A 26,799-nucleotide genomic window follows, 5' to 3' on the forward strand; every position below is an offset into this window, starting at 1 on the left:
ATCTCATCACGGCCTCGGGCAACGCTCTCTGCACACTACCTTCTCCTGCGCGCCAAGGCGTTAGTCCCACCCCGTCCCACTTGGCTCCACCCACCTGGCGCGCCTGAGTTACTAAACCCTAGCCGCCAGGGTGAGCGACGCGTTCCTAAGCCCCGCCTCCGGGGCGAGGGCGCGCTCCCCCTCCCACCTGCCTAAGCAGTTCCGTTAGCCGCGGGAGGAAAAACCGTCCTTCGGGTCCCCGCCTCTTCACTCCCAACGCTTTACTCCCTACTCCCCCTGCAATCACTACACAACCAGCTACGGAGGCCCCTAAAGTACAAATAACATCCAGGCCCTGGCGTATCCTGATTGGTTTTGTCCTTGTTCCTCCATTCGGTCCTAAGGGCCTGCGTTCAATTTTTGTCGGGAATCTGGCTTGTGAGCTTTTTCTGGCGGCAGGAACTCCAACGCTCTTTACGGAAGTAAAAGTTGATTGTTTTTTGTTCTTTGTTGTTTTGTGTGTGTGTGTGTGTGTGTGTGTTTTTGTTTTGTTGTGTTTTTTTTTTTTGCCTCTGAGGCCTCCCGCATTCCTTCCCTCCCACCACGCGGAATTGTGGCGGGAGGGGGAGGAGGAAGTCAAGGCGCCTGCGCGGAGAGGCCGCTTTCCATCCGGGTCTCTGTCCGTGCGGTGCAGCAGGTCGGTAGGCGGGAAATGGCGACTGGCTGAAGGAGCTGGTTCTGTTGCTGCTGCGGGCTAAGCGGGAAAGACACCACACATTGCGCAGTCGGGACCATCGCCGGAGCCTGAGGACACTTCTCTGTCGTCACAGTCAGGTAATCCCCCTCGTCCAGACACTGCCGCTGCTTCCAGCCTTAGTCCTCCTCCTCTTCCAGGGCCGTCTGCCGGGGTCTCCTCCCCTTCTTAACCCGGTTCTCCGGCGGCTCCGGTGCCTTGGTAGGCATGCACTATTGGCGCCTTGTAAGTGCGCCTTGTGGAGCCGCTCTTCTCTGGACTTTCCCCTGGGAACAGAAAGGGAGCTCACTTCCCGCCAGCTTCAGCTCCCAGGCTGCGGCCTGTGTTGTGATTTCTGGGGTTAGATTTCACTTTGCTACCCACCCCCACCCCGATCTCACGTTCCTAGTCCCAAACCCTGTGGTCCCTTCGGGTAATTGGGTTAGATCAGCTTTTCTAACCTTGGCCCACCTAATGTTTTCGATATTTCATTCTTTCTAGTAGGGCGCTTTTAGGGGGGCGTTGCTCTTTCTCAGTTTTTATAAACATCTTTTAAGGATCTGGAATTAGAGATTTCATCAAGTTCTGTTTATCTTCTGTACTGATAAAATGTTGAGTTGACATTGTTACTTTCTCGATTCAAGAGTGGTAGTAAAGGACAGCCCATGTGGAAGGCCTGTGGTTTCTGTAGTGGTCAATTAAGGGTGAATCTTATCGGCCGTAGTATTCGATACTTTCTTTGGATGTTAAATGACTATGTGGATGTTTACTTTTTCATTCTTGACTAGAATTCTGTGGTAAATAATTGCATAAGTAAATCGTGTTTATTTACTTCTCACCCTAGTGGTGGCTGGATGTGTGAATGATGTTAAGCACTTTAGAGTACCTTAGGGAAGCCTGAAGAGATACTGCTCGTAAACTGCCCTAAGATCCTGAAATGAAATGTACTTAGTAAATGTTCCTCCAAGGCAAGGATTTATTTTTCTAGTGCTAATAAAGCAGTACCATGATTACTGCCCAATATGGGTATACGAATTAGTGGCTTAAATGATAGATTTATCTTAGTAGTTTTCAGATTGTAGATTTCTTTATATACAGTTTCCCCATTCTTTGCCAAGTTTTAAATTTTCGTTTGTTGTCCAGATGTAATCCTTATAAAAGCAAGGAAACTGCTAGTTAAAGCTAGTTTTATGCCCCCTTCCCCTTTTTTAACTTTGCAGACCAGTTGTCCTAAAGAGAAGAAATGAGGAGGCTGTTGGTGTTCTCAGAATTTGTTTTCCATCTTGCTGAATTTGGGGCATCGATAGGTTTTTTTCCCCTTTTAACTAGTCAAATTAAATTTTTTTTTTAGTCAAATTAAATTTTTAAAAATATGGTTCATGTTACACATCAGTCAACGTTTATAACTCAAAGGTTTTCAGTTCTCTAGGTTCAGTTTAGAAGACTTCACTAATGTTAGCATACTGGGGTTAAATTTCAGTGATAAACAAGAGCATGCCAACTTCGTTATAGTTGTCATTTGGTAGATTCCCCCCCAAGGTCATAAAGAAAGTCAAGGCAAAAGTAGCTCTTAGGTGAAGCAGTCTTTTAGGATTGACTTGAACCTCATACTTGTCTTCTAAGACCAAAAGAATAGGGGATGGGAAGTGAAGGTGAGGGCGTATTGAATACTTACTGAGCCTATTTGTTTAAAGAACAGGGCCAAATATGTGACTTAAAGTAATGTAAATTATTGGACTGGTGTAGGTTTTATCTCTATTTTAATGACCTTTTTGGGTAGTTTATAAAGCACCGTTTTAAGTAAAATTTGATTTATAGATAGCTGAGTTAAGGAAATAGATTTTGTAATTGTAAATAGATAGTAAATCTATTAAATAGATTAAATAGATTGTAAATTGTAAATAGATTTTTTTCTTCAAGAATTCTCCCAAATTGTTTTAATTCTGCATTCGTTCAGTACCTGTGCTCTTTTAATACTGTTCTCAGTATGGGTTGAAAGGTTGTAAGAGCTCTAAGTGGTATAGTCCTTAATCTCTGTGGACTTGTAGCTGTATAGAAATTCCAAATAGGATTGTATAGAAAAATAGGATTGGTATGTTTTATAATATTCTACATAATGTCTCCAGCATTTCATTTGAGCTAGTAATGGTATTCTTTTTCAACTGTTAAGAAATTAAGAATTGGGGAAATTTTTTCTCTCCCAAATTTATTTAAATATTCTCATGTTTGAGATTTCTGGTCTAGAGGTTTCTTCACAAGATTATTGCAGAACAAAATCCGTACAGTTCTGGTTTAAAAAAAATAACTTGGACCTGTTGTTCAGAAAGATGTACTAAGCTCTAGACTTGTAACTGTAGAATTAATTGCAGATTGAATGAAATGGTATTAAATTATCTCGGTCATAGGAGACTGTACTTTGGATTAATGCAATAAAGAATAAAGTGGTTTGTTAGAATTTGAAGTAAACAGTCTGTAATTATATTTGAAACTTACCAAGCTGTTGTGAAAAGCATAAAGCAGAAAAGACACTAAGTCATAAATATAAAATGTTCTGAGAGGGTCTCATATATGGTATGCTAAAGTAATTATTCTGGGTAGGTTAAAAAGTTATCTGACCATTTTAGGAGCACCTGCTTGACCCAGTTGATAGAGCATGCAACTCTTGATCTTGAGGTTGTGAGTTCAAGCTCCACATTAGAGGTATATAGAGATTACTTAAAATATTTTAAAAATTAAAAAAAATTACCTGACTACTTTAACTGGATTAACTACAAAGGGTCATTTGCTCTGCTTTGAAAATGAGAAGATTTAACAGATATAGGACTTACAATAAAACCATACAGTTGTAGTTTTAGTTTTCACTTATTTGACATTTCCTATGAGGTATATATCTAAGCCAGACGTATATTCAGTACTGGTTGTATAGGACTACATTAATTTTTAGTTTAAACTGTGTTAAATTGTAACTGGATCTACATTACAGATAGGTAGATTAGGTGGTCGACTGTAGTATGAGAATTGCCAATGCCAAACTTTGTGTCTCTACTGTGTGTTAACAGAATTCTTTTTTAAATGATCTGTTTAAAATCATAAATTCTCTGGGAGAGAAACTTTAAGCTATTATCTTTTATTGGCAATATTATCCCATATTAGTTTATCAAATAAACTTGCTGATACCACAAACAGGTGACGGTTCAGAGGCAGTGGCATGTAGAAGTAACCTTTTATGTACTCACTGATCAGGAGAGGTGTGGCATATAGGAGCACTGTCTAGCAGAGAAAGGCATGGTGGGGGTTGAGTTGTAGTGAGAAGCTTGGGTTTCTTGGGGTCCTTTAGGAATCTTGTGAATCTGAAAGTAATAAGGGGTGAGACTAAGTGTGGTCTAAAGAAGAATGGTAGAACCGTAAAGACAAATAGGCTTGTAGGTTTGGCCAGCCCTTTTGTTTGTTACCCTCATCTGCAGGTCCCCCAGTTAGTATGGTATTTTTAGAAGAGTGAAGGGAAACTATGGTATGCCACTAAAAAAAAATAGTGTTGTAAAATTTTTACATAATGAGTCTTTTAACTTTATTATAAGGTCACTGTAGGCCAATTGAGTATATTTTGGATCCCCTATTTTATGGTATTCATAAACTCTCCTGTATTAATTTAGGGAGATTGTAGGAAAGGAAATATGTCTAGATTAAACATAAATCATCAGCAGTACTTTGACTTGAGGTTCTAGCAATCAGGTTTTTGTAATAGCTGTAATAATTTTAGTACAAGGAAATGTATTTACTACTTTAAAGAAACATAAAGCTGTGCTATTAGAAGGCTCTTAAATACTTCAGAAATAATTGAGATTAATATTTAGTAATAGTTGCTTATATAGTGTAGGAAGAATTTTTTTTCTTTGGACTAAGTACTTCCATATCAAGAAATTCTTCGGGGGCGGGGAGCGCCTGAGTGACTCAGTTGGTTAAGGGTCTGTCTGCCTTTGAAGCAAGTCCTGAAGCCCGGGTCCTTGCTCCTTGCTCAGCAGGGAGTCCGTTTCTCCCTTTGCCTCTCCCTCTGCCCCTGCACTCGAACTTGCGCTCTCTCTCTCTCCAATAAATAAAATCTTTAAAACAAAAATTTTGGAAAAGTAAAAAATCAGCTGTGGCTAAAAGTAAATAAAGGGAAGATTAAGACCCTGTTAGCAGCATAACCTGATATTTTAAGTTTCTCATGTCGACCAGTTTAAGTAATCTTTAAGTAGGAATTTAAAAGTATCCTTATTTTTTTTAAGATTTTATTTATTTATTTGAGAGAGCACAATTGAGCAGGGCGTGGGGGAGGGCAGAAGGGGAGGGAGAAGCAGATGGGGGCTCAGTCCCTGGACCCTGGGTTCATGACGTGAGCTGAAGGCAGACACTTAACCAGCTGAGCCACCCAGGTGCCCTGAGTATATTACTTGTTAAAAATATCCAGAACATGTAAGTATCTTTTTAGTTGAGAAAAAAAACTACGATTATTTGTTCTAGTAATAATTGTTTTCTTCCTGGTATTCCCCAAATATGTGTGATTAACCTCTCACTGATATTACAAGTGCCTGCTTTAGTGTATTTTGTTAAATAAAATAATTATACAATCCTTTAATTTTCTGAGATACTGATAAGAATTTTTTGAAAAATATTTACAATCACATTTCAAACAATCATGCACTTTTTCCTTATTGGGAAATAAGGAAATATACCTTTTTATTTTATTTTTTTAGTCACAGCAAACAAAAGGTATCTCTGTTAGAGAATTAGGATTATACCTTGTCTTTGACTAGTTATTTGTTTATTTATTTACTTTTAAAGATTTTATTTTTGGGGCGCCTGGGTGGCTCAGTGGGTTAAGGCCTCTGCCTTCGGCTCGGGTCATGGTCACAGGGTCCTGGGATCAAGCCCCGCATTGGGCTCTCTGCTCAGCAGGGAGCCTGCTTCCCTTCCTCTTTTTCTCTGCCCACCTCTCTGCCTGCTTGTGATCTCTGCCTGTTAAATAAATAAATAAAATCTTTAAAAAAAAAAAAAGATTTTATTTTTAAGTAATCTGTGTCCCCAACGTGGAACTCGAACTCATGACCCCAAGATCAAGAGTTCCATGCTATACTGACTGCCAGCCGGGTGCCCCTATTAGTGATTTAAATAGAAATTCACTCTGGGTGCCTGGGTAGCTTCAGCCCATAGAATATGTGACTCTTGATCTTGGGGTTGTGAGTTCAAGTCCCATGTTGGGGGTGGAGTTTACTTTAAAAAAAAAGTTCACCCTTCATAGAGCTTGTCTTTAGTTTCTTTCCATCAAAATGACTAGTTTTTATGTGGTAGGTAGTATAAGAATAGTAGGAATTATTTAAGATACTATAAATGTATTTTGGGCAAAGGCCTTGGTGTTTTTACTACATAATTTTAAAGATTTTTAGTTATTTTCCTTTTTGTCAACATCTCATTGGTTCTTTATAAATTAATGTTTTCTGCAGGTTTCAGATTTCTACTGGCTCGAGAGTAGGTTTAATATAAAATTAATTCTGTTTAAATAGAAGTTTTAATCAGAGAGTATAAATAAGTAGCTATATTTTTCCTCTTTCCCAGTTTTGGTGAGAACTACTTAAATAAAAAGCACTCTTCGGAAAATACTGCTGAAATTAAATTCACTTTTTTTATTTTCCAATTTTCCTTGTTAATGTATCTAATGAGTACATTGTAATGTATATGTATACAGGTGACCCAGCAAATTAAAAAGCAAAAATGTTGGAATATATAAATGTTTTCCAAAGGAAGTAATATGGTGAAAAATGATAGAGTGACAAAATTCATATGTGCTTTTTGAGGAAAAATAAAAGTTTCTCATGAATATTATGGTACTCAATTATTAAGAATTCAGAAATTTAAAAAAATTCAGAAATTATATTTTTGTTAACACATTATGTTATAAAGTGTAATTTAGGGAATTTCTTTCATAACCATGTAGTTGAATGCCCTTTTTACAAGATGTTTAAAGTGTATTTATTGAAGGTAGTTAAAATTAAAACAATCTCCAGATTACTGTTCTATTAAAGATTAGGTTAAAGAAATAAAAAATGTTCTCAGCAGGACATAACTACCTCATGCTCTCCATAACATATATTGATTTTGCCCCAAGGGTATTTCTACTGGGGATATACTAGGTTTTAAGTTGGGGTACTGTTAGTAGTATTTTAAAACATATATCTGAAAAACTGTGCCTTAGTATTTTCAGTGATTAACAAACTGAATAATGCTCTCTATTCTCATAGAGTCTTTTAATCATCACTAATTTAACAATCCACATATTTTGTTTCTCCAGAGAAAAATAATTGAGCATGGATTTAGAAAAAGCATTCTTTGTTGTTATTGTTCATCAAAGAAAACTTTGAGAGGAAAAAAACATAATTTTATTAACGTAACTCAGCAGCTCTTTTATTTTTTGTATTTTCTCTGTATTTTGAGAAATGCTTTTGACTATAAGTTTATTAATTTTTGTAGTTTCTGAGGAATCCTATAATGTTAGCTAATAAAAAAAGACCAAGTCAGGGGTGCCTGGGTGGCTCAGTCGTTAAATGTCTGCCTTCAGCTCAGGTCATGATCCCAGGACCCTGGGATCTGTTCCTGAATCAGGCTTCCTGCTCAGCGGGAAGCCTGCTTCTCCCACTCCCACTCCCCCTGCTTATGTTCCCTCTCTTGCTGTCTCTCTCTGTCAAATATATAAATAAAAAATTAAAAAGACCAAGTCAGGGGGGCCTGGGTGGCTTAGTGGGTTAAAGCCTCTGCCTTCCGCTCAGGTCATGATCCCAGAGTCCTGGGATCAAGCCCCACATGGGGCTCTCTGCTTAGCAGGGAGCCTGCTTCCCCTTCTCTCTGCCTCCTCTCTGCCTACTTGTGATCTCTGCCTGTCAAATAAATAAATAAAATCTTAAAAAAAAAAAAAAGACCAAGTCATGTATAAAAAATAGTAATAACTCCAAAGACCACCTATCTTTATCACACACTTTTTTATTTTTATTTTTATTTTTATTTTTTAATTTGTCAGAGAGAGAGAGAGAGAGCAGGGGGCAGACTGAGTGGCAGAGGGAGAAGCAGGCTCCCTGCCGAGCAAGGAGCCCGATGTGGGACTCTATCCCAGGACGCTGGGATCATGACCTGAGCCGAAGGCAGACGCTTAACCAACTGAGCCACCCAGACGTCCCATCACACACTTTTTTAGAGAAGGATTTGAAGAAAACTCTCCTTGTATTGGAATTGATGCTTATATAATACCCTCTACTTAACTCCTTCTGCTCTAGTTGACTTTTGACTTTTATTAGGTGATAAGTGGGAGAGACAGAGAAATCTCTTCCTTCTCTGAAGTCTTTTAATGAAAGCTTAGGGAAGTAGTGGAGATTAAAGAGGACAGTTGTAATACCTGAAGCTGTTGATTTCAGCTTAGTCAGGCTAGAAATATAGACCTTGAAAACCTATGCTGACACTTTTGAAAGTGTTATTTGGTATCAATGAAGGTAGTGATTTTAAGCTTTTTCTTTCATAATATAATTTTTAATATAAATTTAGTAGTGATACCGTTGGTAATAGTATAAATTTAACAAACCCATAGAACTCTAGAGCTAATGGAGACCAAAGGGGTTATCTAGTCCAGTAAAGTCTTTGTTTTATTAATGATGAACTATTTTGAAGTTTTTTTTAACATGTAGTAAATGTTTGTCTTAATTAGGGTGCTGTGGGATGGATTGTATGTAATACAAGGATGAAAATAGCTCAGATGAATTAATGACTCATTTCCCATTTTGGCAGCCTTTTTTTTTTTTTAAATTTACATGTGGTGAAATGCACAGATCTGATGTCCGGTAACAATTTCTGCTGTTGAGGAAATGAAATGCTAGAATGATTGTATGACTTAATCATTGCTTGATCAGTGTCACAGCTAACTAATGATAGATTCAGGACTGGTACCTCCCTGTTACCCCTTCAGTATCTCCCTGAGGAGGCTATTCCATAACCTTGCATGCATTTATTCTTTATATAGTTGACATATTATTTATATTTACCTAAATTTTATGGGAAAACCCAGACTTTTCCTTTAAAGTTTGATTTCTAATGTTTTTAGTTTTCTTTATATTTATTACTTACTTTTATTTCCCTCTTCTCTGCTTTATTCAGCAAATACTTGTTTAAAGGATGTACATCCATTTAGTCCTAGCTGATTTGTTAGGAATCCTTTATATATGCAGTGTGCTCTTTTGTTGTTTTGATAGAAATTTGTGAACTCAAGACCTCAGTACAAATTATTGAGTTTATGCTTGTAACATTATTATAATCTTAACACAAGATAATTTGTAACTGTAATTGTTTGCTTCATATATTGCTTGGAATCAGGGATTTTGTGAAGAGGAAGGAAATCTTATGAAGAAGGGACATTTTTAGTTTTATTTATAGGCCTCTTTTTGGGAGCAGGAATTGATTGCTGCGGTGAGGATTGTTTATGTTTTAATGACAGTTTTTCCCCCCATTCTCTCGTCTCAGGAAAAAGAAAAATTATGGTTCAGTTCAACAGAGATTGAGTTTTCCTTTGTACTAGGTTATTGGAGTTACAGATAAGATCTTTACCTTCAAGACTCTTACAGTCTAGTGGAGCTAAAGATATTTGGGTTATTTCAGTAGGATTTGTGGAGAGCTTAAGTAGAGATAATCATAGGTTTACCTTAGGCTTAGAGATGTGGAGGTGTTTACTTACCTTACCAGGGTGCATGTTACTAGAGCTGAGCTTTCAGTGATGAAGATAAGAATTAGTTTAGTTGGAAGAATGTTTGAGGTAGAGAAAAGCAGAAGCAGGATACAGCACATTGTGGACAGGAAACTATTTAATCATTGGGGCACATAGAGTGGGGCAGCAAATAGCAATGAAAAAACACTTGGGGGAGGTGTATTGTATAGGGTTTTACATATAATACTGGAGTTTAATCTTTATTTTGAAGGTAGTTAATGAGAAGGAACAGGCAGATTTGTGGAGTGTGGAGGATGGATTTAAAGGGGGTCAAGACTAAGAAATGTTTCATAGATTAAATAATAAGGATGTGGTGATTGACATAGGAGACAAGAGAGAGGAGGAATGGGTGGGATGTTTAGGATGATTTCTGGTTTGGTTGATTAGGTAGATGGTAGAAGCATTACTTGTGATCAAGAATATAGGAGGAGCTCCTGGCTAGCTCATTCTGCAGAGCATGTGGCTTTTGATCTTGGAGTCAAGAGTTTGAGCCCCACATTGGGTATAGAAATTGCTTAAATAAACTTTAAAAAAAAAAAGGAATATAGTAGAAAATACATAGTAGGAAGAACAGGTTTGGGTTGGATGTGGGGGTTGGGTGGGAAAGTGAGTTCAGTTTTGGGTAAGTTGAATTCGAGGTGCCACGTGTTGAGTGTGTTGAGAAGTATTGAGAGAGCTGCTGGATGTGAGTCTGAAATATAAAGGGGGTAGAGAAACTAGCAGAATTAATTTTGTAATTGATAGTGAACATTTGGAATAGGCTTTCTCTGCCCCCACCCCCACTTTCCCATACCTTTTAGCTGGCCTGCAGGTAAATAGAAAGCAGACTTCATTGTCTAGTTTTAGATTGCTGAACAATCAGCTTTTTCTGTTCCTGTAATGAGGTCTGGTTTAAATGTTGAAAAAAGTGGAAACATTTTACATTATATACTCCCTCATCCCCCACCCCAACATCATGAGTTCTTAGGCTTAACTTGTCATTGTCCCCATTGCTATGTTTGTTTTATGATGTAATCTACTTAAATTGTACCATTTTCATTCGTTAGTAGTGGATTTATTTCCCTAGTGTACTCATTTCCCAATCTTTACTTGTTTTATTCTGTATTACTTATAATAGAAAAGAACATATCTAGTGGAACTCCACAGAAAACCTAGAGGACATATTAAATTATAACATAAATAAAATTACTGGGATGAAGCAGTATGTGCATGTTCAGAACTCTTCCCTTTATGTTTTAAGTTTAAATAATACAACTAGGTTATAGCAGGTGTAGTATTGGCAGTTTCTTATTGGTATTTGGCCAAATTAATATGTATCATTTAATTTTGTTATTAGGGTGATGCTGACCTCATAAAATGAGTTGAGAAGTGTTCTCTTCCTTTTTCTAAAAGAGTTTGTGTCACTTTGGTGTTTCGTTTTTGTTTTAAATGTTTGGTAGGACTCTCCAGTGAAGTCATCTGCACCCCTGTGTTGGACACTTTTCCTATAATTTCGATTTTTTAAAATAGATATAGGACTGGGGCGCCTGGGTGGCTCAGTGGGTTAAAGCCGCTGGCTTCGGCTCGGGTCATGATCCCAGGGTCCTGGGATCGAGCCCCGCATCGGGCTCTCTGCTCGGCGGGGAGCCTCCTTCCTCCCTTCTCTCTCTGCCTGCCTCTCTGCCTACTTGTGATCTGTCTGTCAATAAATAAATAAAATCTTAAAAAAAAAATAGATATAGGACTGTCCAGGTTACCTATTCTTTTTTTGTTGTTGTTGTTAAGATTCTATTTATTTATTTGACAGAGAGATCACCAGTAGGCAGAGAGAGAGAGGGAGAGGGAGGGGTAAGCAGTCTCCCCGCTGGGCAGAGAGCCCGACGTGGGGCCCGATCCCAGGACCCCGAGATCATGACCTGATCGAAGGCAGAGGCTTAACCCACTGAGCCACCCAGGTGCCCCTAGGTTACCTGTTCTTCTTTGAGCTTTGTTGGTTCATGTTTTTTGAGGAGTTTGACCATTTTTTCTGAATTGTTGAATATATGGGCATAAAGTTCTTTGTAATGTTCCATTATTGTTCCTGTAATGTCTGTGGGATGTGTAGTGATTTTCACCTTTCCATTCCTGATATTTGTAATTTGTGTCTTTTTTTTCCCCTTCAGTCTTGCTAGAGGTTTATCAGTTTACTGATCTTTTCTAAAAATTAACTTCTGGTTTCATTGACTTTTCTGTTTTTGTCCTCAGTGATTTTTGGTTCTGTTGAATGCTTTGACTCTTGACAGTGGGTTATATATTTCTTCTTTGTATGTCTTGCAGTATTTTAACAAATGCTAGGTATCATGAATAGGACAGTAGAGATCGGGCTTCTTAGTGTAGGGGGTCTGGATTAGTTGAGTTTTGGTTTTGTTGTTGCAAAAATTTTTTCTTTGCAAAGAATATTTTAAGTGCACCATTGATTTCAAACCTGTCTAGTGGTACTTTGTCCATTAGCTAGAAATTGAGACATGAAAAAGTGTTTCTTAGTTTACCTGATTGACTCAGTTTTTGGCTTTCCTTATGCATTTGTCCCTCTATGTGGACTGTAGATATTCCTGATTTTCTTCCAGTGGGAGATTACTGCTACGTTAATCTGTGCTTGCTCACCTGGTGGTGGAATCAGAAATATGTCTGTTGTCCTGGTCCAGTCTCAATGTAGGGTAGGCCCTATGTATCTGGACGTCAGGGATGGGGCTCTGTCAGTGATTTGCTGCTCTGTGCTAAATTAGGCTTTGCATTTTTTCAGGTCTTGTTTAGAAAAGTGTTTCCCAAGCCTTGCCTTAGTGGTAGGAGATCTCTGAAGGCAGTGATACTAAGATTCTGGGCCTAAAACTGTTTCCTGCTCCCTCCCACAGTGGTCGAAGGGTTTTTCTTTGACTCTACCCTTATTCTTAATAATGTCTTCACTTATGCCCTGAAGGTGACTGGACTTGTTGCTCTTCCCCCAGCTTTAAAATTTTCTTTCCTTAGGGGAGAAGGATCCAGTTAGGGCTTTGATATTTTTTCCCTGGTAGAAGCTGCTCTTCTCTTAAGCCCCGCTCCACAGAAGATTCTTCCTAATCATGTATTCCCATATATTGTGAGTACCTGGTGGAGGTCTGTGGCAAAGATTCTGCAAATATAGAGCCCTGTTGTGTCTAGGGCTCCCAGGAGTACTACATTCTATGCCAGCCCGCTTTGCCTTAAGGAGTTTATTAACAAATTTAGATGAATTATTTTTACCTGCTTTTATGGCCCTGCTGTCTTTTCCCATGCTCTGCTGTAGGTGAGCCAGCGCTTAGATCCTGGTCTTTCCTAGGAGCAAGTTGTCTTTTCTTCAATATTTATTTGGTTGTCCTGTGACCTTAGCTCTCTGATGGGTTCAAGAAAAGTTTGATTTTGTAGTTTACCCAGTTTTTTAAATTGTTAGGCTGGTAGCATTTTCCTCACAACTTTCTGTTGTATAGGCAGAACCCAATTAATGTATAAAAACGGATCTTTAGGCAAAACTCCACAATTAGAGGAGCTTTCCTGTCAGTCCTACGAATTCTTTGTTCTCAGGTTGCTTGGGATAAACTCCCTCTGCCTTTTCCATAGTTTAGTCCCTGTTGGGGCCCGATATTTCAGGGTCTGGTGCTGCAGGGTCAGCCTGATGATAGAACACTGTGATCATTGCTCTGACAGCCAGCGAGGGCGGAAGGTTGAGATGCCGGATGGAACATGCAGCGGGAAGAGCACATTTTTTCCTCTTCCCTAAATATTGCGGTTACCCCCAAACTACCTTATGGTTAGCCCCTCCTTTACAATTTTTTTAATCTTTCCCCCAAACCTGTCTTTCTCCCAATCCTGCTTATCCTTCCATTCCATTTCCTGTTATGAAAGGCCCAGAAAAACCAGGTAATACTAAAATTTTTTATCCCAAATTTAGATGAACTATTTTGGTACTTTGTATATCTGACAACCCACCGTTTTTTTGGTCTATGGGTTATTTTGTCAGTTCTTAAAAGTAGTAAATATATAAACAGCAGAGTATGAGGGCAGATTTTACTTATCCCCTTTTCTGTACTTTCCTTTCCCCTTTTCTGTATTTCTGTTCTTCCCCGTTTGTTGAAAGGTTAAAAAAAAAAAATAAGGGATTTTGTTTTCCTATTCCAGAGTCCACATCTCTCACCCTCTTGGAAACCTTTACCTTACATTTTCATAGTGGCTCAGAGAAAGGGATTAGATGGAGACCTGTAGGGTTTTACACCCCCCCCCCTTTTAGTTGTGGTAAAATATAGAAAACATAAAATTCACCTTTGAAACCTTTTTTCTTTTTTTAAGATTTTATTTATTTATTTGACAGAGAGAGAGAGATCACAAGTAGGCAGAGAGGCAGGCAGAGAGAGGGGGGGAAGCAGGCTCCCCGCGACCAGAGAGCCCAATGCAGTACTCAATCCTAGGACCCTGGGATCATGACCTGAGCCAAAGGCAGAGGCCCAACCCATTGAGCCACCCAGGTGCCCTTAAACCATTTTTAAATGTACAGTTCAGTTGTACTAAGTACATTCATCTTGTGCAGCCATTACCACTGTTTATCCGTCTCCAGAACTTTTTCTTCTTCCTAACATGAAACTCTGTATCTCTTAAATAATAGCCCTTTCCCTTCCTTCCTCCAGGCTCTGGCAACCACTATTCTACTTTTATCTCTATTGAATATCAGTAGGTATCTCATGTAAGTGAAATCATATATTATTTGTCCTTTTGTGACTGATTTATTTTCCTTAGCATAATGTTAACAAGTTTCATCTATGTTGTAGCATATTGCAGAATTTACTTCCTCTTTGGGGCTGAATAATATTCCATTGTATATTCATATTGCATTTTACCTGCTTATCTGTTTTTTTTTTTTTTTAAGATTTTATTTATGTATTTGACAGAGAGCACAAGCGGGGGGAGCAGGAGAGGGAGAAGCACGCTCCCCACCTAGCAGGGAGCTGAGTATGGGACTCCATCCCAGGACCTTGTGATCATGACCCAAAATGAAAGCAGATGCTCAACTGACTGAGCCACCCAGACACCCCTCCATTTCTGTGTTGATAGACACTTTTGCTTCCACTTTTTTGCTATTGTGAATAATGCTGCTGGTAATATGGCTATACAAATGTCTGTTTGCTTTCAATTCTTTGTAGAGTATATATCTAGAAGTAAAATTGCTAGATCATATGGTAATTCTATTTTAAATTTTTTGAGGAACTGCCATAGTATTTTCCACAGTGACTGAACCATTTTGCATTCTTACCAGTTCGCAAGAGTTCCATTCTCTCCACATCCTTGTTGACACCTCTTATTTTCTGGTTTTTTATTATAGCCATCCTAGTGGGTGTGAAGAGGTATCTCATTGTGGTTTTGGTTTGCATTTCCCTAATGATTACTGATGTTGAGCATTTTTTGATGTGCTTATTTATATATCTTCTTTGGAGAAATATCTGTTCAAGTCTTTTACCCATTTTTGAACCAGGTAGTTTGATTATTTGTTGTTGTTGTTGCTGTAGAAGTTTTTCAGATATATTCAGATATATAATATTCAGATATTAAGCCCTTATGAGATATATGATTTGCATATATTTTCTCTCATTTCATAGGTTGCCTTTTCACTGTTGATAGTATCCTTTGATACACAAAAGTTAACTTTGATGTAGTTCAGTTATCTTTTTTTTCTTTTGTTGCCTATACTTTGGTGTTATAGCCAAGAAATCTTTGCCAAATTCAGTGTCATGAGCTTGTCCTCTGTTTCTTCTAAGACTTCTATAGTTTTAACTCTTAAGGTCTTTGATCCATTTTGAGTTAATTTTTGTATATAATGTAAGGTAAGAATCTAGTTTCATTTTTTATTTGGATGCTCAGTTTCCCCAGCACTAGAGATGGATAGTTTCACTATCAATAGGCTTGGTGTAGAAATATGGAAGGAATATAGTTTTCCACACTGTTGGTGTAATTGTTTAGGTTCAAAATTTTTTTTCAAGATTTATTTTTAGAGAGAGGAGGGGAAGGGTAGATGGGGTGGGGGTAGAGAAAGAGAGAGGGAGAGAGAATCTCAAGTAGACTTCCCAATGAGAACAGAGACGGATTTGGGGCTGAACCCAGGACCTTGAGTTATGATTTGAGCCAAAACCAAGAATCAGACACTTGACAAACTAAGCTGCCAAGACACCCCTAGGTTTTTCTTTTCAGTTACACTGTGGGTAAAAATATGCCATAGGACCTACCCTGGAACTGTAATCCCCATTTTGTAACACTATTTCTATGAGAAATTTTATTTTGAGCCTCCAACTGCCAATTTGTAAACACAGCTGTTTGTAAGTTAACCCTATTTTAAGGCTTTGTATAGACAGGGGTTCAGCAGGAAAATCACTTATGAATGACTATGTATTTAGAAAAGAGCAGAGGGAAAAACAAACTTTAGAGGCTAACGGGAAATTAGAATCATTAAAATTTTTTAGTTTCTTGTTGGTGGTAAATAAACCATTGTCGCTTATTTTTATTGAAATTACATGGAAATTGTTACTTAAAACACTTCTGCCATTTTTTCCACCTCATTTCCACTTTATGTTGTTGAAAGATTAAAAGTGAAATAATGTATTAGAAAGCACTTAGGACAGTGCCTTGCACCTAGTAATTAATAAAGGACAACTGTTTGTTAATGTATTTAACTTTTTCCATGTTCAGGTAAATGTAGGTACTTTATTTTTTAAAAGGATAAGTTAAGGGTTGGTTTTCTGGAGTGGACAGGAGACTTGCTAGAAAACCAACACAATACTTTTTACAGTGCTTTGGTAGTGTGGTTGTTTGGATTATGTTTCAATATTCAGGTAAGCATGGGCATTTGAGCCTTTACTTTAGGATTTTAGTAATTTGCAAGAAATGCCAAGAGATTAAATTAGCAAATATTTATTGAGATATTTGGATATATAAGTGTTTTTGAAGTATTAAATATAGTTCCATTATTTTGAGGAGTTGAGGCAAGTAATATAAATATCTTCCTCTAAATTAAGCCATAATTGGCAAATAAAAAAGTTATATAAAAATTTTTTTAAGTATTAAAATGAAAAAAAATTTCAAGCTTTGGACTTAAAACAAGGAAAGTTATGCTTAGCCAATTGCTAGAGTTAAATTCTTCTTAAAAATTCTTCTCTATTTTGTTTATTTGTTTTCTAAGTAGGCTGTGGGCCCAGTGTAGAACACAGTGCGGGGTTGAATTCATGACCCTGAAATCAAGACCTGATGTGAGATCGGAAGTCGGAAGCTTAACCGACTGAGTTACTCGGGCGCCCCTAGAAATTCTTCTTTATTAAATAAGGGAATTATTGATATATTGCATGTTTTTTTTTTAAGATTTTATTTATTTATTTGAGAGATCGAGAATGAGAGAGAAAGAGGTCAGTAGGAGAAGCAGGCTCCCTGAGGGAGCCTGATGTGGGACTCAAACCGGGGACTCCAGGATCATAACCTGATCCAAAGGCAGTTGCTTAACCAGCTGAGCGACCCAAGCACCTAAGTATATTGCGGGTTTTATTCAGTTCACTTTAAAAGTTTTTTTGGTTAGAACTCATTTAACATTTTAAAATACTTGCATTGGGAAGTAGTGAACTTCATGTCTCCTTAAGTATTTGAGTACATTCTAGGTTATCTTTAGACAGAAAGACTACCTGAAAGATTACTGCTTTGGTTGGGGAAGTTGAACTAAAGTCTTTTTCAACTTTCGTGTTTTGATCCTTAAAGGAAAAAATGAGGAAAGGGCATACATAGGCATTTAGCAAAATGGGAACTAAAGGTAGCCTATACATATAATTAAAACATTTAACTTAACCAGTCACTATGACAATTTAATGTCATTTTTTACTTTCACTTAGCAAACATTTTAAAAATTAAAAAATTCTGATGTGCAAGATTCAGTATGTGGATAGGTGGGGCCCTCTTTGGTCTCTGTTGTGCATTTGTACTGCCTTGGCCAGAAATGTGATTGTCTGTTAGAGCTGTTGGCCCTCATAGTTTGCCTGCCATAGAAATTATTACTTATACCAAAACTGTCACTTACACTGGTGACCACTGAGTGTGGTCATTGCCCAGCTGCTTTAAATCTTGGGAGTCTCTTTTTATGGTGACCTCAAAGTTGGCAGTCCTCTCAGCCTGACAGACCATCTGAGCTTGGAGGTGGAGGATACAGGAATAGAGCAGCCCTAGATAAGAATGACACAGACTCCTAATGTTCTTACTCAAAGTTGAGTTTTATAAGCATTCTCAGAGTGTTATAGTGTTTTGATTGGTTTCTAGAGTACTGAAATGGTGGTTTTTGTTATTTTGTCCAACTGAGTGCTTGCTTTTTGGGGAGATTTATTGACCATAGGTCAGAATTCCAGGGATTTTATTTTTAACTTCCCCTCTGTCTCTTGTCTTCTTGTTCCATACTGTGTCTAGGTTCCTGAGGACCCAGTAGATGACAAACCTGGAATTAGAAATCTAAATACTAAATTAGATTTATCTCATAATAGTCTCACAATAGCAATGCCAGTGCTGTTATCCTATATATGATTATTGAAGCCATATATATACCCTTTGTTGTGTTTCTTCCTATTCCCCCCTCACTTTTTTAAATAGGTAAGTATATTTACATTGTCAGAGAATATACATACTATACTTTCTCTCTTTCAACCTTCATTTTATTTTTGCTGTATGAGTAACTACATACTGTATGTTTGATAGTCACCATTAGTTCTTATGCAGTATCTGTAGTCAATTGGGTTTTCTCAAATGCTCTGATTTTTTAGCAAGGGCTCCATAGGCACAGCATTCCTAGATGTTTTGCTTATTGATAATAGTTTGTGGCCATTATTCTTGTTATTTTTTTTTTTTTTTTAGGATTTTATTTATTTGCCAGAGAGAGAGAGAGAGAGAGAACACACAAGCAGGCAGAGAGGCAGGCAGAGGCAGCGAGAGAAGCAGGCTCCCTGCCGAGCAAGGAGCCCGATGCGGGACTCGATCCCAGGATCCTGGGATCATGACCTGAGCCAAAGGCAGCGGCTTAACCAACTGAGCCACCCAGGCATCCCTATTCTTGTTATCTTTGTTGGATATAAAATCCTGGGTTTACATGTTCTTTTCTTGATTATTTTAAATATGTTGCTCCATTCTTTGGCATAAAGTGTTGCTATTGAAAAATTTAGAGTAGTCTAATGTTTTTTTCCATTATAAAGTCATTTAGTGCATGCCTACATCAGGGTTCTGCATACTGCTGCTCATGGGCTGATTGCCTGTGTTTGTAAACACAGTTTTATTATATGTAGCAGCTGTGCTCATTCACTTACATACTGTTTTTGGATGCTCTTGCTGTGCAGTGCCATAGACAGTATTTAAACCAATGAGCATGGTCTAGACTGATATTTGAATTTCATTTAACCTTCACCCTGTGGTCTTCAAGCCTAAAATATTTACTGTGTTTTATAAGAAGAAGTTTGCCTACATCTGGCTTAGATGACCAAAGGATTTTTCCCTCTCTAAAGTTCAGTAAAGTTCTAGTAATTCGTACCAGACTATTTCTTCGCATTTGCTTCGCATTTGCTATTCTCAGGTCTGTTTCTTTCGATACATGGTTTCAAACTTTTTCTATTTCTGAAAAGTTCTCTTGTTTTTGAGTATCTGATCTATTTTTCAGTATTTACCAGTTTCTCTTGAATGTTTTTTTTTAAGTAATCTCTTCACCTAACATGGGGCTTGAACTCAACAACCCTGAGATCAAGAGTTGCATGCTCCACTGACTGAGCCAGCCAGGCACTGCTTAAATCTTTTTTAATGTGTGAAAATATTTTTCTTTGTTCTGTTCATTTAATTCTTTGTTCCTTCTTTATTAGTCTATTTCTGAAATGATTTTTTTCTGTTTTTTCACTTTATTGCCCTCTCTTCAAATCCTGGTTAAATGGTTTAGTATCAATGTCTTTAAGGTTGCTTGGAAATAGTATGTAGTTGTGATCTGTTTTTGTGGACTTATCTTTTATAGTCTTATTGTCTGTAGAAAGTTAGGGGTTAAAAAAATTTTTTTTTCAATATTTTATTTATTTTTTTAAAGTAGGCTCCACACCCAGTGTAGGGCTCAAACTCATGACCCCAGGATTAAGAGTCACATACTCTACCAACTGAGCCAGCCAGACACCCCCCAAAAGTTGGGGGTTTTATTCTGCTATCTCTCTCTCTCTTTTTGAGTCTCTCTTTTTTTTCTTATGACTGTATGGGATCTGACTAATTTCTGTTACTATTCATTCATTTATTTATTTATTTATTGACAGAGATCACAAGTAGGCAGAGAGGCAGGCAGAGAGAGGCCCCACGGAGCAGAAAGCCCGATGCAGGACTCGATCCCAGGATGCTAGGACCATGACCTGAGCCCAAGGCAGAGGCTTTAACCCACTGAGCCACCCAGGCGCCCCTTCTGTTACTTTTTAATGTATAATTTGTTTTCCTGAACTTTTAGGAGGATTTTTGGCTCAAGACAGTTTTTTGACTTAAATGGAGCTTTCTGTTACTTTCTATCTTCAAAAATATGGAGGATTGCTCTCTTGAGATTGCTTAGTTTATGTTCCTCTGCCCCCCTTTTCCTAGATGTTCTCTTTGCTTTTCTCATTTGATCCTGTCCTACTCTATTTTGACTTAATTCAGTTTCTTCTCAGTGTTGAATCCTGTAGGTAGCTCTGGTAGTCCAGGTTTTTGTTGTTGCTGCTGTTTTTTAATGGAAAATACCAAACATATGCACAAAGTAAACAGAATGGTATTATGAAGCGCCATATGACCATCACTTGGTTTGAGTACTTACTAACATTTTTGTCTGTCTTTTAGATCTGTATCCCCACCCGCTCCGACTTCCTGCTACCCGGTATTGTTCATAAAAACTTTCTGCACGTGTTTATTTTGGTAAAATTTACATAATTTGAAATAAATAGATTTTAGCTGTAAGTTTTGACAGATAGATCCACACTCCATCACATATATGTCATTTCTTTTCCCCAAGACAGCTTCTATTCTGATTTGTTTCTCCTAGATTATTTTTGCCTCTGACAGAATTTCTCTTCATTGGTGTATTCAAATATGTATTCTTTTGTGTCTGCCATTGCTCAGCATTATGTCAGGTTCTTTCAACTTGTTAATGGTAATAATAATTGTTTTCTGTTTTTGATTATTATCCTAATATGTGAAAACACCACAGTATTCACTTTTCTGTCTCTTTTTCCAGTTTGGGGCTACTGTAAATAAAGCCTGCCAGGAACATTTTTGTAAAAGTATGGTGTGGACATGTTTACATTTCTCTTAGATAAAAACTTGAAGTGAAAAAATTATTGGATCAAGGGGCAAGGTGTTGTTGAATAGAAATTTACCAAAAACCTAACATTCCCACCAGGAGAATATGAGAGTGCTTGTTGTTCCACATCTTTGCTACCATTTATTATTGTCAGTCTCTTTAATTTTTGCCTTTCAAGTAAATGTGGATTAGTATGCTATTTTAATTTCAGCTTCCACTTCTGATGGTGAATTATATTGAGCATCATTTCATAAGCCTGTGGCCAATCATCTAGCTTTTATGAAGTGTCTTCTCAGGTCTTTTTTTATTTTTATGAGGTCTAGTTATCTAGTTTTTGCTTTTGTGGTTTCTCCTTTTGTGTTTATTCGTACAATATCATGTCCTCTGGATATAGTTTTACTTTTTTCTTTCTAATGTGAATTTCTTTTATTTCTTCTTTATTTGTCTTTCTAATTCCATGGCATAAATCTCTAGTAAAATGTTGAATAAAAGTGGTGAGAGTAGATAACCTTGTCTTTTTCTTGACCTTAAGTGGGAAGTGTGTAGTTTTTCATTATGCAGTATGATGTTAGCTGTGGGGTTTTTGTAGATGCCTTTTCTCAGGTTTAAGAAGTTCTCTTCTATTGCCAGTTTTTTTTAGTATTTTTATTGTGAAAAGGTGTTGGGTTTGGTCAAATGCTTTCTTTATTTTTCCCTGCATCTTTTGAGATGATCATATGGAATTTTTTCTTTATTTTCTTAATAAGGTGTATTATGATTGATTTTTTCATAGTTAAACCAGCCTTGCATCCCTGGGATAAATCCCACTTTGGTCATGATGCATATTCCTTATACTTTTTTTAAACTTTTCTTTCTTGCTTTCTTGCTTTTTATTTATTTATTTTTTTTGATGTGTATTCCTTTTATAAAGCTGCTGGAGGGATGCCTGGTTGGATCAGTCAAGCATCTGCCTTCAGTTCAGGTCATGATCCCATAGTCCTGGGATGGAGTCCTGAATTGGGCTTCTTGCTCAGCAGGGAGCCTGCTTCTCCCTTTCCCTCTGCTTGCCTCTCCCCCCTGCTTATGCTCTCTCTCTCCCACTCTCTCCTTCTCTGACAAATAAATAAAATCTTTAAGAATAAAGAAAGGAAGAAAGAAAGAAAATTGATGAAGAAAAAAGGGTTTTTTGTTTTTTTGTTTTTTTTTTAATCTGCTGGATTTGGTTTGTTAGTTTTTTTGTTGAGGATATTTGCATCTATGTGCCTAAGGAATATTGACTAGTAGTTTTACTTTTCTTGTAATGTCTTTGTTTGACTTTCGTATCAGAGTAATACTGACCTCATAGAATGAGTTGGGAGGTGTTCCTCAATTTTTTGGAAGAGTTTGAGAAGGATTGGTGTTAGTTCTTTAAACATTTGATAGAATTCTCCAGTTAAGCCATCTGGTACTGGACTTTGCTTTGTAGGTGGTCCCCCCCACCCCTCAAGATTTTATTTTTAAGTATTTTCTGTACCCAAAGTGGAGCTTGAACTCACAACCCAGAGATCAAGAGTTGCATGCCAGCCAGGCACCGCTGGGAAGTTTTTAAAAAATTATCACTAATTCAGTCTCTACTTATTATGAGGCTTCGGATTTTTTTTTCCTTGAGCCCATTTTACTTGTCTTTATAGGAATTTATCCATCTCATCTAGGTTACTTAATTGTTGGTGTACAGTTGTTCATAGTATTCCCTTAAAATTGTTTTTATTTCTGTAGGGTTGGTATTAATGACCCATCTTTCACTCTTGACTTTGATAGGTTGAGGCTTCTTTTTTTTCTTGGCTCATCTAATTTAAGGTTGCCAATTTTGTTTATCTTTTCAAAGAACAAATCTTTGTCTTCATTAATTTCTTTTTGCTTTGTGTTTTATTTTTTTTTAAGATTTTATTTATTTATTTGACAGAGAGAGAGAGATCACAAATAGGCAGAGAGGCAGGCAGAGAGAGAGGGGGAAACAGGCTCCCCGCTGAGCAGAGAGCCCAATGCAGGGCTCGATCCCAGGACCCCGAGATCATGACCTGAGCCAAAAGCAGAGGCTTAACTTGCTGAGCCACCCAGGCGCCCTTGCTTTGTGTTTTAAATCATCTATTTGACTTATTTCTGCTTTATTCTTTATTTCTTTCCTTCTGCTTTCTTTAGGTTTAGTTTGTTTTTCTCTTTATAGTTTCTTATGCTGAAAAGTTGTTATTGCATTGAGGTCTTTTTTCTGATAATAAGCATTTACATAAATTGTCCTCTGAGCACTTTTTGGGAGCATCTCATAAGTTTTTGAATGTTGTGATTTTGTTTCATTTCATCCTGAAGAATTTTCTAATTCCTCATGTGATTTCTTCTTTGACACAGTGCTTACATATTTAGAGTTTGTTGTTTAATTTGTGCATATTTGTTAATTTCTCAGGTTTCTTTCCTTGTGATTTCTAATTTCATTCCAGTGTGGTTGGAGACCATATAGTTGTATGATTTCAATCCTTTTAAGTTTATTGATACTTGTTTTGTGTCCAAACATGTAGTCTATCCTGGACAATGTTACAGATTCTGCTGAGTGGAGTGTTCTGTATGTGTCTCTTCAGTCAAGAGAGTTGTTCATGTCTTTGATTTCCTTATTGATCTATTCATTATTGAAAATGGGACCCCACCCCCTACCTCCTGCCTACCTCTCTACCTACTTGTGATCTCTGTCAAATAAATAAATAAAATCTTAAAAAAAAAAAAAGAATGGGGTATTGAAATACCCAGCTATTTTTGTTGAATTGTTTATTTTTCACTTTTGTTTGACAGTTTTTACTTCATATATTTTGAGACTTTGGTGTGAGATGCATTTACCTTTATAATTTCCCTCTGAATGTTGATTATATCCTACACATTTTGATGTACTGCTGTTTTTTTGTTATTTTTTAGTCCAAAATATGTTGTATTTCCTTTGTGGTTTTCTTTTTTTCTTCTTTCTTTCTTTTTTCCTTTTCCTTTTTTTTTTTTTGACTCATGATTTACTTATAAATATATTTTAAAATTTTCAAATATTTGATATTTTTTAAGATTTTTAAAAATTTATAATGTGGTCAGAGAATATACTTTGTAAGATTTTAGTCTTTAAATTTATTTAGACTTGTTTTACATCTCCACATATGATCTGTCTTGGTAAGTGTTCCATGAGAAATTGAAAATTATATGTTCATCTCTTGTGTGAGTAGTCCATTTTGAAAGTTCATGAGGGCTTGACTGCTCCAGCCCCTATACTAGCCTTTTTAAAAAAAAATACATCTACAGGGTTTTTGGGGGAGGGGGGGTTGTTTGTTTGTTTGTTTGGCATTAGGGTTGAGGGGAAACAGATTTTTGGCTGAGAAATAAACTTTTTTGCTGAAATTACATCCTGAAAGTTTTAAATAAGTAGCAGAAGGGGAAGATAGGTAGTTGGTAAATTGGAGCATAAAGTTGCTGTCCTTTTTCTGCCACCATGACTTCCTATGGTAAACCAAATTATAACAGGGAAGGGAACTATTCTGTATTTTGCTTGTTAATGATCTAGACAAGAGTTGGAGGAGGAAATACCACTACAAGTTCCCAAGAACAAGGGGCACAGATCCATTCATTGTACTGCCTCTGTCTGAGGTGCAACATCGCTAACACCACTTTAAAGAGTAGAAGGTAGCTATATAGACTTGATTTGCTCCCAGGCTTTATCCAGAGCTTTTTTGTCCCGCTGTCCCTGATGAACAAAGCAAGTGAATACCAAGGCCACACCCACGATGGCCCCTTCAAATTTCTAGAATATGTGTTTTTCCATCAGAGCTGAGTGGCAGCTTTTGAATTCATTTCTCTTAGAAGAACTGCATATGATTTTCTCCACATACCCTGTGGTACCACACTTGGGTTGTTGTAGCCTGCAAATTAGAACACGGAACACATTCTTCTGCCACCACAAACTCTTCGACCCGCCAGCACTGTGCTCATTGATGGCTTCTCTGCCCGCACAAGGGCCAGTGCTTAGCAGAGCTTGAAGGTGAAAGTGCAGAGGAACCAGGAGAGGTGGCCGTCCTAGGAGGTTGTGCCAGTAGGCATGGAGTGCTCAGTGTCGCACCTGTCAGGTTGGAGGACCTGCTTGACTGGCCTTGTGCCATTGGCAGCCCTCTGGCGGTTCAGGGTCAGGGCTGTGAAATGTTGGAATTGCCTTTTAGGGCAAAGGCCTTACTGGCACATCTCCATGGCCATGGCAAGAAAAGACAACATGCCTTTGTTGGATCGGGCTATGAACTTACTTGTTCGCACCACACAGCCCTCAGATAAGGTGTATGCTCTGGCACCATGTCACTTCCAGGGCTGTCCCTGTCATGGCCATTTTGCCTCCCAGAGGCCTTTTAAAAAGATCTATCAAGTACACCTTTTACAATTCACTAATGGAATGGACAAAAACCTACTTTTCAGCTCCTTCTTTGAATGTCTTTCTTTCAAGTAAATGCCCACTGGTTATTTTTGAGTTTAAAGGACCTTTCTCCTAACCTTTCCTAGAACTGTCTTCACTCTTTTCATGTGGAGTGATCTAGGACTTTATATATACACTATGATATGTATACTTATCTGCCAGACTTTTTGATTCTCATGGACAGAGGTTATAGTTTTCATTCTTACCATTCTAGTAGCAGGTGACCATAAGTATTTAAATTTTAATCAGCCAGACTTAATAAGACTGGACTTACTTATATGCCTCTGGTCTTTTAAGACCTACTTTAGATCAATATATTATTTCATAAAGTTTTATAATTTCCATTTAATGATTCTGGGCTTAAGATAGATTAATTCTTGGGTATTTTTTTTTAAAGATTTTATTTATTTATTTGACCGACTGAGATCACAAGTAGGCAGAGAGGCAGGCAGAGAGAGAGAGGGGGAAGCAGGCTCCCTGCCGAGGAGAGAGCCCAATGTGGGGCTCAATCCCAGGACCCTGGGTTCATGACGTGAGCCGAAGGCAGAGGCTTAACCCACTGAGATGCCCAGGTTCCCCAATTCTTGGATATTTTTGAAAAAAGTTTAAAAATTACAGAAATTGATTAAACATAGTTTTGAGAAATTCCCCCCTTGCATTTTCTATATGGGAATTTTCCTTTTCTAAGGCATGCTGTACTCAATAACTAAGGAATTAAGGCAACATTTATCCACTCTAAATAGGGTTTTAAAGTAAATAATACATGCCTTGAATGATAAATCACTTTAGAAGTTAACGTGGACTCTAGGAGAAAAGGCAGTATTTTTTATTTTGGGATGACAGCTTAAAACCGAGCACCATTTGCTGCTAGGAAAAAAAACGGTTGTTTTATTTAGGGACTCCTCTGGTGAATCCTTTGAATTTGAGGTTTTTTGTTGGAGTAGATTATATTAACTTTCTAAAAGTTTCTAACTTTTTTTTTCTGTGACTGTTAACGTTGAACATTGTGTAAAGACACAATGTCTTAAGCTTCTTAATTGGTCAGTGAAGACCCTATCCTTTGGCAGGAATTTCTGCATCTTTAGGAGTTTAGAATGCTTAAATGGAGTTGGACTTTTCTGTGAATGCATTCACTGTTGTGAGTAGCATTATTGTTCTCTGCACTTTATAGCCTTTTCTAATTCCTTTTTCATTTTGAGGCTTAGGATGCTAAGATGAATATATTCTTTATACAGGTGAAAAAACAACTGACTGTAGTTTAGCTATGATTGAAATAGGATTTGAATTCACATTTCTTAATTCTTAGTTTGGTAATTTTTATATTTCTACTTCAGATTCTAATTTAGGGTGTGTACTTAACCACTTCTGTGTCTTTGTACAGTTATGCCAGCCATTAATTTTCTCATCCAGAAAGTGAGAGAGTTCTAAGTAAATTGCCTATTTTCTTTCTAACGTGAATTCAGTTTTTAAAGTTTCATTATGTGTGGTAAGATCGATTGATCATAATAAATTGAATGATCCAACTGCTCTTCTTACACTTTTATGATTGT

The 26,799-nt window shown here is 37.4% G+C and overlaps 1 protein-coding gene across 2 annotated transcripts in view; it reads left to right on the forward strand.

Annotated features, from left to right (window-relative positions):
- Nucleotides 1–205: 205 nt before the first annotated feature.
- The window catches only part of CTDSPL2 (CTD small phosphatase like 2), a 76,907-nt gene continuing 50,313 nt past the window's right edge, over nt 206–26,799 (forward strand). For both annotated transcript variants that reach the window (XM_080808202.1, XM_080808203.1), the window contains exon 1: nt 206–813. The gene's annotated coding sequence lies outside the window, so the exon portion shown is untranslated. The remainder of the gene's footprint in view (nt 814–26,799) is intronic.

Source organism: Martes martes (assembly GCF_963455335.1).
Source record: "Martes martes genome assembly, chromosome: 7".
Taxonomy (NCBI): Eukaryota; Metazoa; Chordata; class Mammalia; order Carnivora; family Mustelidae; genus Martes; species Martes martes.